Source organism: Pseudonaja textilis, chromosome Z (assembly GCF_049901715.1).
Source record: "Pseudonaja textilis isolate UNSWEBS1 chromosome Z, rPseTex1.2, whole genome shotgun sequence".
Taxonomy (NCBI): Eukaryota; Metazoa; Chordata; class Lepidosauria; order Squamata; family Elapidae; genus Pseudonaja; species Pseudonaja textilis.
Window position 1 is genome coordinate 29,478,869 of NC_142008.1, and position 13,788 is coordinate 29,492,656.

Below are 13,788 nucleotides of genomic sequence, written 5' to 3' on the forward strand. Positions count from 1 at the left end.
GGCATTTACCTTTAACTACAAAATTAGGATCAGAAAGTCACCATTTTCCCTTCATTCCACAAAATTAAAATTATGATTTCCTATGTAGCATTCTGTAATCAACTGATAGTTGTCCAACATATTATTTCAGTTTTCTTCATATATTTTTCAATCACTAGGTCTTACCCTGTTACAATTGATATGTCCCATCTGTATGTTTATAATTAATTTGTGATGTTTTAAGATTGTTTGGTATGTACCTGTTATCCAAAGCTAATGATTTTAATAGGTAGTTATTTAAAATTATAAAAAAAACCTGTAGTACAGGTAAAAACACTAAGTATTGCCTTAAATGTAAGTCTTCAGTGATTCTACCATTCTTCAGAATGAATCTGCTTTGTAGTGTTATGTTTTGCGATAACCAATTTTGAATAAATTTATAGGGAGAAAAAATCAGTGTAAGCCAGATATTACAAAAAAAAGTTATGCATTTACTTGACCATGTTTCCACTGAAGTAGAATTCCCATTGGAAAAAAACGTATTTTAACATTTCATAGACATTTAATTCAAGGACACAAACAATGAATCCTTTCCTTGTTGAGTCATGTATGTTCCTAGCTTACCAGTAATTCACATATATTTTATATACTCTTGACATCTTTTTTAAACTGGGAACAATAGAAGAATGGTGTGTAGAGTGGTGGGTACGATTATAAGCTAGGAAGGTTTTCTAAAGTTGCCACCTTGGTTCTGATAGCAGACATAAGCCAGACAATTAAAGTACCCGTGATAGGAGTGAACTTTGCTGTAGTCTATTTGTGTGAAATTAAAAAGGTAAAGGTAAAGGTTCCCCTCACACACACATATTAGTCGTTTCCGGTTTTAGGGGCAGTGCTCAACTCTATTACAAAGCCGAAGAGCCAGTGCTGTATGAAGATGTCTCCGTGGTCTTGTGGCCAGCATGATTAAATAACGAAGACGCATAGGATGCTGTTACCTTCCCACCAGTGGTCCCCATTTTTCTACTTGCATTTTTACATGCTAAGTTGGCAAAAGCCGGGACAACAGGAGCTCACTCCATTACGTGGTGCTAGGGATTCGAACTGCCTAATTATTTTATGTGTAGATAAAGGCAGATGGACATATAAAATATATAAACCTACATGTTCACAACTTACCACTTGTCTGGGTATCTGAGAAAGACTTTTAACTTTTAAGCTTAATTTTTCAGTTTGAAACTCACATTCTTTCCATTCAGGGAGAATAAACGAATCCATTTTCTATATATCTTCTGCATTAGTGTTTCTGCACCTTGACAATTTTAAGAAATGTAAACTTCATCTCCCAGCATGCTGGTTGGGAAATTCTGGGAGCTGAAGCCCACACACCTTAAAAGTTACAAAGGCTGAGAACACAGTTCTACATGATTACTTTCTTGATAAAACTGTAAAGGTTAGGGTTCTCAAAACTGGAACAATGACAACCTTTGCTATAGGTTTATAAAATTACTTATGAGTTTAAATAATAAAGCCATGACTAACCTACTCAAGTAATCATTTGTTTTCTTTTCCAGCAGTGTAAAAATATAAAGCAACTTAAAGATCTAGTTCTAGAAAACAATATATTTATAGCAACAGAATATTTCTTCTGATAATCTTATTTAACAAGGTTAAATAAGTGTTTTTGGTTATATACTAGGTTACCCATGCCCCTTTGCTCAATGTAGTCCCCACCATTATGACTGCATGGCAAAATAAGAAATATTTTTCTCTTGTTTCGATCATAAAAACTAGCAATTTTGTATATTCATTTGTCATCAACTTTTTTTACACGACTTCATTTCCACTAAAAGAAGCAGTTTTGTTTTGCAGCTAAAATGGATTGTAAATCAAAATATTAATACAAAATCAATTATACTGCACTACAAATATAAAGTAAACATGGAAAACACGTTTACTTTCAGCTGTACAGATACAGCTAAAGCATGATGTGGGATTAGGTAGGAAGTACCCACTTCAATTACCTATTTCTGAATACATTTGCTCTGCAACTGTATTAAATACCAAATTTCAGTTAATGAAATTTGAAATTTTTTAAAAACACTTCTTTAACTATTACTAGATAATATTAAGAGATCAACACTGTAGGAAAACTATGCTTAAAATAGCAAGTTGCATTATCTTTGAAATTGACAGTTATTCAAAAGCAAACGATAACAATACTAAAATATATAACATAATCTCAACTTTTATTTATAGAAAACAGAAAACAATTTGTATAGTTGTACCCTTCCACTGCACGTATCAATTTACACAAATGAAACACCATTAGATGCTATGTTGTTTCCATCTTGTAGCAATGCTTTTCCAGTTCCGCTCTGAAAAAAGTAAGACATTTAGAGTCATAGAGTTAAATTATGAAAAATAGCTACCTGGTATTTTTTATTATTAAATGACTTGAAATCACATTAAGTTTATAAATTGGTTTAAATCAATTAAATGTCTCAATCTTATGAAAGTTACTCAATTACACCTATAATAGTTATCCAAGCAGATATAAGGTTGAATGCAATCTTTAACTTCAATATAATCTCCAGGTTGTGGGCAACATGCCTCCAAGAACCAGGGAACAATGGCAGGAAGGAACTATGTCTCCATCTTCTTGGAACTTATCTGGATGGTTAATGAGAAACAAAGTTCTATCCTACTTTTTATGAACTGAGTCATGGCCAAATTGATTTCATATGAAACCAAAATTCCACATACTTCATTTAATTCAAACTAAAGCACAACTTAAATACTATTTATATTTTACCAGCTCGATACCTGTACTTCACTACTATGAAACGATGTAGTTGGGCTTGGTTTTTGTGGAGGAAAATAAGGGGAAAAAATTCTGCCTCTGCCTACCAGCATCCATCGGTATTCATCTGGCTAGCATCCTGTCAGTGTGTGAGACTGTTTGGAAACTGAAATAGTATTTGCTGCATGAGCAAGGAGACAGCAAGGAACCTGGCATGGCTTAGCTCAACTGTTCTGTATTAAAGCTACTTGATGCTGTGAAACTAAAACTGAAATCCCTCTCTTCTGCTTGTATTTTGCACTTGGAACAGATTTCTTTTTGGGTGGGGTGGGAGAGTAGAACTCCTTAGCATAAGAGTGTGTTAATAATAATATACAAAATAGTAATTTTCTGGTGGTAATTTCAAAAAATCCTTTCTTAGTAAGGACCTAGAGCAGTGAGGAAAATACGTGCCAAATTTCAAGTTTGTAGGCTTTACGGTTCTGGAGATTTTGTGATGATGCATGAGTGATATTTCACTTTTATATATATAGATTTTATTCTCTTAAACTAGGAAATTAATTTATTAATCACAGCTTACTATATCATCAAATACAAATGAAGTATCTTAAACAGAAACATTTTCAAACTAGAATTTTTGAAGTTAATATTTATTATCCACAAGATTCAAGTTAAACCTTAGCAAATATATTTTATCTATAATAGAAATTTCTTGTAGTGCTAGAAAAGAGCGAATAATGCTTATTTTATAACACATCAATGTTAAAAGCTGTATCTAAACAAAATTAAGGTTTTATCAGTAATATAACAGTTCTATTATCACGTGCCATAATAAAATAGAAGTTAAAAGGTATTTTCAATGCTTAGAGATATAATTCTTGTTTTAAGGGTAACTTTAATATGTTTTCATTATTGATATAAACTGAATGTTTTTGATGTACCTTAACTGGTTAGAGAAATCATCTTCCACATTATCATCATCCCAATTATCTTCCCACACATGTGCATCTTCATCTTCATCTAAACCAGCCCAGTCTAAAGCAAAAGCAATGAACAATGCTTCAATATATAGTATTAATTTTGGTATATGATTAAATTAAAAATGAATAATAAATTGTTTAAAACTGATAAATGATGCATTTGTTTTTGTTAGCAATGTTATCAAAGATAATCAAGTTCCATCATGAATAGAGATCATTTAATACTTAGATCTGGGCTAGAGGCAAAAATCATGGTTTGTAAAAAAGACTGCAGTCAAATACTATAAATGCATCACTCACTGAGTGATGTTCTCAAACCTGGCCGATAATTTATGGCCACCGATACTGTCAATTTATGAGTTTGGACCAGCCTTGTTTAATCTATAAAAAATGAACAAGTTAAGTGAGAATCAAACAACCCATTTAACAAAATGGGGCAGGGAAATGAAATAAAGCCATAAAATAGCAAACCAGATTCTGCCTAAATAAAGATCACTTATGAGCGCCTAATTTAAAACCAGCAAAGGTACACATTAGGAGAAACTAAGGGTTTAGAGTCCCGGCAGATGGCAAGGAACAATGAGAAGTCAGTTATTCCATAGGTACTGCTCCAATATCAGTTGGAATTATAATAGGTAGGAATTTAATGCCTGATGTGAGTAAGTTGCGCATCAGGCCTTATCATCTTTGCAAAAGAAGTGAGAGCACAGACTCTTAAATAGTATGCTTTTCTTCTAGCTGACTTTCATACTATCAGCATAACTATATAAATCTGAAATGCACAATGAGAAAGGCTGATAAGTGAATAATTTTATGGTGCACATCAGATTTGGTACTAACCGCTACTGATTACTAAAATCAAAATAGTCTATTCAAATGTTTATCTCCACTATTCCCATATAGCACAAAAGCAGTGTCTAGTCTTAGTCCTAACAATAGCGCTATTTGAAGCAAAACACTAGAGTTCCTGAGTCAGTTCACCAGATTTGCAGAGAAATTATTGCAACTTTATCCAGTGGTGCTTTTCAAAAGACAAAACTTATGAACTGTTTTAAGACACTGACATTTTATTTACTAAAAGTTATTTCATGCATCAGTGCATGCACATTTGGGCAAGACAAAACCTTATATAGCATAAATCCTTTGAAACATGCATTGGTTTGGTACAGATGTATTCATACATAATTCTGGTTTTCAGATTAAGAAGGAAGTCTCATATTATACAGTCTCTTTGCAATGTTACTCTACTTTTAACTTTATCACAGCTCAGATTCTTAGTGCTGCTTAACAATATTTTGTATTTAAGAAAATTGATCCTAAACCAGAACTAGAGATTAATTTCAAATTGTATTTGATGTCTGTGGTATAAAGAAAACATTACAATCTTAACTGAATTTACGGGCTTTTTCAAAAAGACAAAATTTTTAATATTTAAATGAAATGCTTAATCTATAAACCAGGATTGGACAGCTTCAGAAAAGGGCTATTCAAAAGAGAATTTCCTCTACTGTCTAAGTAAAGCAATTCCCAAAAGACCCAATACTGATTATCAGTTAACAGTTACTGTTATTTTGATAAATTCATAAAATTCATTACATTATACTTTGATTCAAATATTATACTTCGTTTAATAATGCCATGTCTAAATAAAAAAAAAAACTGAATTATGGTTATATATAATTGAAATTTAATAATGAATCCCAAATGTACATCTCTGGAAGTAAGAAATCAACACTAGTAAGTTTTTCTGGACCAAGAAACCACTGTAGAATAGTAGGAGCAGCAACGGCTAGCCAGCACACAAGTTAAATTTACCCCAAAGAAACTGAATAGAGTTAATATTACTTTCCAGTGTACTATTTTATAATTGTCTTCTGACACACACATTAAAAATTTCAATTTAGTAATAAATCTTGGATTATATTTTAATAAATTGAGGTTTTTGTTCTTTAAAGTTATCACTTAGTCAAGTCTAACAGGCGTATATTTCATTAAGTACTACAATTCTAGCTTTAGCTTAACTGGACTACTGAAAATATTATTGGAAATTAATAACATGCTAATGGAATATAATGAAAATAAAATGCTTTATTCACTTTTTGTTGAAAGACAAAATACAGCATACAACTGTAGCTGAAACATTTGTCTCAGAGTGTATCAACTATTTAATGTATATTTGAATTTGAATGCAGTTTATTAACTCACATCTTCGGGGAAAATATATTTTATTGAAAAAATATTTGTAAAAAAGATGCCTTCAAGAAAATGCATACAGATTTGTGGTGACACATACTTACCATTCTACATCCCATTACACACTAATTTTCTAGACAAAAATAAAACCAACAAGGATTTTCCAAGATGGCAGAATTTTCCTAACAACTTTGGGTAACACAATAACGTATAGTGAAGATGGCTTTCTCAAAATATAAGACCAGAGGCATAATCAGTATATTTTATATAACTTGCAGCATTTGAATATGATTAGGAATATTATCACCCCAGATTTTAATCACTATTAAATCTGTTTCACAACAAATTGGACTATATCCATTTAAAATGAATATTTATCTTTTCAAAAATAAGATAGTAAGCCTCTTGTTTATGTTACACACCCCAAAAATGCTTTCCCAAAAAGCAACTGGCCTTCCTTAGTATTGAAAACTTTTTGCTTCTCATCCAAAAAGCTTCTTTAGTCCGGAGGTGAAATCTTTTCAAAAAAAAAAAAAAAGGAAGTCCAGTTGTTTTTTGGAAAAGCATATTTGGGATAACCATGACCTGGAAGATTAAGAATCTCTATAGGTATTAATTCAGCAGTATGCACTGATACACGAACACATACACACACACTGTACACAGCTCTCTCTCTTTCTCTCTCTGTTCTGTTTGGGAGATTTATCTATTATTCTAAAATGAAATTGTTTACACTTGTTTTTTTTAAAGTAAGATTTTGAAAATAAGTTCCTTGTGTTAAGTACTATTGTAGCATAACAGAATACCAAAAGCAGAGCAAATCAATTTCAGATTGCAGAATATAGAAGTGAATAACATTACTTCCTACAATGTAACTTTATTAAAAATCTTATTTTAAAATGTTTTATTATATATTAACATATTTTTTCACTGCAAAACTAAATCATAGCTTCCATATATAAATTGCTAATTTATTTAATTTGCATTAAAATTATTGCATCTGAAGCTTATCACTTCTAATAAACTGAAGGTCTTCTTTAGATACCAAATCTGTTTATATATAAAACAATATTTTACACCCAGTGAATCCATAATATATAAGGAGCACAAAATAGCAATTTTAAATTAAAACATGGGAAGTGAATGTATTTTAATCCAAAAGCCCCTCTGCAATTATATATATATAATAAATACATAGCATTAGGTTAAGAAATTTCTACACTGTAAAATCATATACTTACTTAAATGATACCAAAAAATCTAACTGGAATATTTGCATTCCCTTAAAGAAGTTGCTAAGCAAGGAAGATCGTTATTCTTTAGCCATTGTCAATTACTTAGAAGAAAAACCTGTGTGATGATTATGCTACATTAATTTACAATAAATATGTGTGAATCCTACCTTCATATTCATTATTAACTGTATATTACTATTCAAATCAAAGTTTTGATACGACACGTGTTACAAGCACAACCCACCCACTTACACTCCATCGTTTATGCCAATCAAGGCATCCTTTGGAGCACAAACGGCTTGCTCTGCACTCGATCCAATAAATAGTATGAGGCGTCTTCCCTGATACCTTTTAAACCCAGTTTCTGCAAATGAAAACCCATCTATTCTTTTTTTTAGCAACCTAAAGAAAGCCAAGCATACACATTTGTTTCTAAAAATCAATTTTCCAGATGCAGTGAACTATCATTCCCAGAATCCCCAGCCAGGTCGCCCAGGACTACGGCTAAAATTCTCACATATGTGAAGAACTTCAAGTGGCGTCTCCGTTTCAGAAAGAACGAGGCCTTCTTTCGCCCCACGGAAAGTTTGACTTCTTTTCTGACAAGAGAAAGGGGGTGGAGGGGAGGCCGGACCCTCGATGACAATGCCAGGAGCCGTTGGCCTCTTTTAAGGATACCGCGTGGAAGAGGCGGCTTCTCGTGGGGAACGAGACAGGAAACGTGGAATGGAGGCCTGCTTTGGCAAAAGGGGTCCCGCGATCTGGAGCCGTCCTGCAGTGTCGGCTGGGGAGGATAGGTACTATAGTTTCGTCTCTGGAAGGCAAGTAGGTTGGATTGGGAGGCTTTCAGGCCTATCCGCACCCAGATCAACGAGGCGCAGACCCAAATCCGCGTTACTTTTCCCTCCCCGTTTTCTAACCTACCTTCGGCAGGAAACTCCTCGAACTCGTCGTCTTCTTCCAGAAGTCCCAGATCCACGGGTTGCTTCTTTTCCGACATCATCGGCCTCGGCCTGCTCCTGCCGCTCTAGAATGCTCCAAGGAGTCCCACTCTACTGCTCCCCGCTGAGAATGACGGATAGGCAAGCGTACAGTGGAAGGCGCGTGCGCCTTCGACGCGAATAGGACGCATGCAGCTCGTCATTCCTCCCCTCCCCCTCCCCCACTCCACAAGCTTGAGAACTTTCTCAATCTTGGAGAAATAGAGGGGAAAAAGAAACTAGGAAGAAGGCAAATAAATCATTAAATAGACGATAAGCCAAATCTGTATTTCTTGATTTGCAACATAGGTTCTTCTCGGTTTCTCTTTTTGTTCGCTTAACAATTGTGAAATAGATTTTGTTTAGAATTGTTCAGAATCTTTATTCCGGGATTGTTTACAGTTCTGTTTAGTAACACGTTTGTAGCAGATTTACTATCATTCCCCAAATACAGGAATGAATAAATTAGAAGTTGGTACGATTAGAAGTCCCACAGCATCTTTAGTCTGAAATCTAAGATTTTATTGCAATCTTTCTGTTTTAATTGTTGAGAATGGTTAATTCTTAAAGATGGATGGCTGTATGTATATATGTAGGTATCTATATATATTAAATATACAAATAAAAAATAAGGCCCTCCATTTTAAATATTTTCAAAAAAGTAAAGGATTTCTGAAAGAGAAAGCTTGTCAGACCAAGATGAAAGCTCCCACTTTAAATTTTTTTACCCCTTGTCTGTTTTTGCTGTTTGCTGTTTCTTTTTTTAAAAAAAAAAATCTCAGTTGACAAGTTAGTTTTGGTATCAGTAAGATAGTCCTGTAGACTGAGCAACAAACTTGGAAATCTTGATTCCACAGTGCAAAGGCAAGTGCCCGATTAGTATGAGTCACAATAAAATAGGACATTTTCTAGATGAATTTTTCTCCCTTAACCACATAATTAAATTTCACCTGTTTTATGAAATACATGTTGAAGCATACGCTGTCAAAATATAAGTAAATAATTTTATAAGTTCTATTATAGCAAATAGCATTCAGAAGAGTATTGCAACTAAAAGGTATTATGTAGATATTCTGCCCCATATTCCTTAAAAATAATAGAAGGAAACTAGAAAATAATGAGCCATACTAGGGTATTTCATATCATTTTATGAATAAATTGGAGTTTATGAATAAATGTGACCATAAAATTTTCTAATGGAACTGTAGATTTAGTTTCCAGATTACGAGAACAATCTAGTTTTACTCACAGTGTATTTAGGATTATAGCCTCATTTTAATAACTTCTTTATATTATGAGTTTTTACATCTTCCAGTCGCAAATTTTGAAATTCAGTGAAGAAAATAAAACCCCGTCAACAGGGTTAAATCCTTTATGGTTTTATTTAATTTCCTTCATATAAAATCTAGGGTTATTATCTAAATTGCTAACCAGGAAGAGGTCCAAATATGAATTAATCTTCTCTCTCCTAGATTTTGCATGTTAGTTACCAATCTTGTTGAGCAATTACCAACTATAAAGAATGATTTTCTTCTTGACAAGTTATATGCTGTATCAAAATTTGACAATAAATAGCATCTCTCAAACTGATTAAAACTTAGAAAGTTATGTTGCCCCTTCACCAACTGGAATCCCATATTTAGCTAGTATTATCTTGTTTTAGAATTGTCAGAAACATGTATGTGAGTGTAAAATTTGTCATAACTGCTTCATGTAGTCGTGGGAGGGGCTACATTTATGTTTGTGTGTGTATGTGTGTTTACACACAAATTCATAATCTGCCACAACTCTTTCATGCCTGGGCATATCTCAACCAAAACCCAAAGCTCTGCTCTAAACCATTCTGTTATAATTATAGTTTCTACTTCGGGAATCAAAACACATTTCTTCTTGTGGAAAGCCTGTTGGATTTAAACCAGGCTTTTGTGTGTATTTCATCTACAAAATTTCTTTTTCAACATTGCTAATTCAAATATAGCTACATTAGAACTATTGCAACCTATAAATTGATCTCACGGACATTCTACTATACACTAATCAAATGAAACATTTCAGATTCTTAGCAAACCATGTATAGAAGAGTTGCCACAACCATGGGACAAGTTTTTTTTCTTCTGGGCTATGTAAATTGTTATAACTTATTGTTCTGAGAAGTACAATGGTCCCAACTGCAAATAGCAGATATGCAGCAAGTGTAGGAAGTGCTCTTTTGCAAGAAGAAATATTTTTTGGAGAGGGGAGGGGGAGTGGCCCATACTGGACTTCCATTTCTTCTATATCAATTTAATTATATGGATGATTTTTACCAGTAGTGTATAATATGCCTAGTGTCAATTCGTTCATTTTCACTCCCTTACTTGCTATAACTTCTTTTGTCAGCCATAGGCAGATCACCCACAAAAGTTACCCAATTTTCTATCTTATCCTCAAACTTGATTTTTCAGTAGTAAAACATTTTAGAGTTACTGAACTAGCATAGTTTCTGACTTCAATTCCTGGTATCCTTGGGTCCAATAAAACTCTTCCCTTACAAAAGGCTCTCAAATCTCAGCTTCGGTTGCATTTGAGAAGGAGCTAAATTATTATAAGGCTACTGCAGTTGCAGGTTTGGGGTTTGTAAGCTATTTGGCAGTTATAGGAACTTCATTTTCTATTCATCTTTTTATTGCAAAAAATGTGAGTTGCAATTAAAGAATTAGACCTCAGATTCCTTTGCTGCTTAGTATAACACCTATTAAGCACATTTTTCAGCTTCTGTCTCTGTTTAAAGAAGAAATTAGCCATGAAAAAAAATAATATTTATAAACTGTTTAATCATTGAAAAACCCCGATTCTTCTGTTAGGTTCCAAATCAATATGTCTGCATATATCCAGCTGATTGATTCTTTTTGTTGCCGAATTGGCAAAGTTATGTATATAATAACAATTTTTATATGTAGCTTTGTAATTTATCATTATGGTTTGTGTTTGGCTTCTGCAATCAGATTGCCACTGAAAGAAGAGGCAGATGGGGTCATCAAATGTCAAATACATATATAACTCTTATCATTCTCACTTTTCATAAATGTATTCTACAGTTATAGAACCAGAGGGTAACTGATTGGATTTGGTAACATACCTACCTGTGGTTCCTGCAGGGAGCAAGATTTATCACTTTAAAATGAAGTTATATTATTCAGGAGTTGTTGAATTGAGCATTGAAAAAAGAAGAAAACAGATTTCGTGGTAACTTTCAACAAGTTTCAGGAAGGTTAAAACTAATTTCAGGTATAACAATAATGGCCATAAAGCTGCACCCCAAATAGTGTCATATTTGCTTGTGGCAGTCTGAATTTCTGCCATATTTTTCACTTTTTAAAAATAACTGAATAGGATTGAGGCCTTAAACAGAGAGCACATGAAGTGAATACATTGAGAGTAAGAGAATGATTTAAAGTCTCAAAAGGATTTGTGGTATGCTTAACAGAAACTGTAAAAATCACATATATTCAATTTAATTTTGTATTCTGCTGGTGATTCAGACTAATATAGAGTTCAGAGTGCACATGGCCGAACAAGTTTGTGCCTGTGGAGTCTCTGATGTGTTTTCTCACTAGGTACTTACTTCCTTTGCCATAAAATAGTATTTCCAAGTTGCTGGTTCTTTTCCTTGAATACCGAGAGGCTGATTCACGAATCAATGACTAGCACAGCTGGCTTGCAATGTGTCCTAGATTTACAAGGGGGAAAATATGCAAGGTCCACACTAGGAATGTTTTAGACAAGTTGTAACTTGTTCTGTAGATAGTCAGACATTAGAAAATGGTAAACATATAAAGATCTTTATATTAAAATCTGAATAAGTAGGATCATATGCTAATTTTATAAATAGCAATAATGGAGAATCACAAACTCATGATATCCTTCATAGCTTGGTACTTGACCTCTTTTAAAATGTGCAGTTGGTAGAGTAGTTAGAAGTTGGACTAATACTATAGCATTTTTTGTCTGGTTACAAAGTGTTTCTTGGAACATTCTTATTCAGAATGCACATTGATTCATTGATGGCCCTTAAGAAAATTTCCTAATTATTTGTAGTTTTGCACTACTTAGTCTTCTATCATTCCAGCCAAAGAAGCCCGCCATCAAGGATGACTACAGACCAGTTACTCTAACATCTGTAGTTATGAAAATACTTGACAGGCTAGTGTTGTCCCACCTGATAACCATCACGGATCCACTGTTAGATCCCATACCAAGCAAAGAGATCGACAGATGATGCTGTTAATATGGCTCTTCATTACATCCTACAACATCTTGAATCTCCAAATACCTACGCAAGGGTCCTCTTTGTAAACTTCAGTTCAGCATTCAATACCATCATTCCAGACATTCTTCTAAGTAAATTAAACCAACTAGTGGTACATGAACACACTTGAAAGTGGATCATAAGCTTCCTAACAGACAGGAAGCAGCAGGTGCAGCTAGGCAGAATCACATCTGATACCTGTACAATTAGCACGGGTCCCCCAAGGCTGTGTTCTTTCTCCACATCTCCATATATACCAATGACTGCATCTCAAATGATCCATCTGTTAAAATACTGATGTTTGCAGATGACACAACAATGATTGGTCTCATTCGAGACAATGATGAATCCACATACAGACAGGAGGTTGTACAACTTGCCTTGTGTAACTGGAACAATCTGGAACTGAACACACTCAAAACCATATAAATGGTGGTAGACTTTAGAAGAAACCCTCCCATACTACCACCTCACAATACTAAACAATACAGTATCAACAGTAGAGACCTTCAAATATCTAGGTTCTACTATATCACATGACCTAAAATGGACACATAACATCAAAAATGTTATCAAAAAAGCACAACAAAGAATGTTCTTTCTGCGCCAACTCAGAAAGCTCAAACTGCCCAAGGAGCTGCTGATCCAGTTCTACAGAGGAATTATTTAGTCTATCATCTGCACCTCTATAACTGTCTGGTTTGGTTCTGCAACCCAACAGGGCAGACAGACTTCAGAGGATAATTAGGACTGCAGAAAAAAACAGTTGTTACCAACCTGCCTTCAATCAGGGAGCTGTGTACTGCACGAGTCAAAAAGAGGGCTGTGAAAATATTTAGAGACCCCTCACATCCTCGACATAAACTGTTTCAACTCCTCCCTCAAAATGACGCTACAGAGCACTGCACACCAGAACAACTAGACACAAGAACAGTTTTTTCCTGAAAGCCATCCGCTAAACAAATAATTCCCTCAACAATGTTCAACTATTTACAAAGTCTGCACTACTACTATTATTAATCTTCTCATCACTCCTTATTACCCATCCCCTCCCACTGTAACTTTGTTGCTTGTATCCTTACGATTTATATTGACTGTTTCCTAGTATGATTTGATTGCTTATTGTATCCTATGACTATCATGAAGTGTTGTACTTTATGATTCTTGACTCTTGACAATGTATCTTTTCTTTTATGTATACTGAGAGCATTTGCACTGAGAGCAATCACACTTGGCCAATAAAGAATTCTATTCTGTTTACATAAATCATAGAGTTGCATGAAGTACCAGATACAATGCTAATACCTTGACATGATTTGAATTGGTGCAA

General features: G+C 34.0%; 1 long non-coding RNA gene across 1 annotated transcript; it reads right to left on the minus strand.

Moving 5' to 3' along the window:
- Positions 1-2,209: 2,209 nt before the first annotated feature.
- LOC113440113 (uncharacterized) lies at positions 2,210-8,263 on the minus strand. Its single transcript, XR_003374671.2, has 3 exons — positions 8,115-8,263; positions 3,724-3,817; positions 2,210-2,357 (listed from the first exon to the last, which is right to left on the minus strand). It is a non-coding gene; the product is annotated as an uncharacterized LOC113440113 (long non-coding RNA).
- Positions 8,264-13,788: the final 5,525 nt, after the last annotated feature.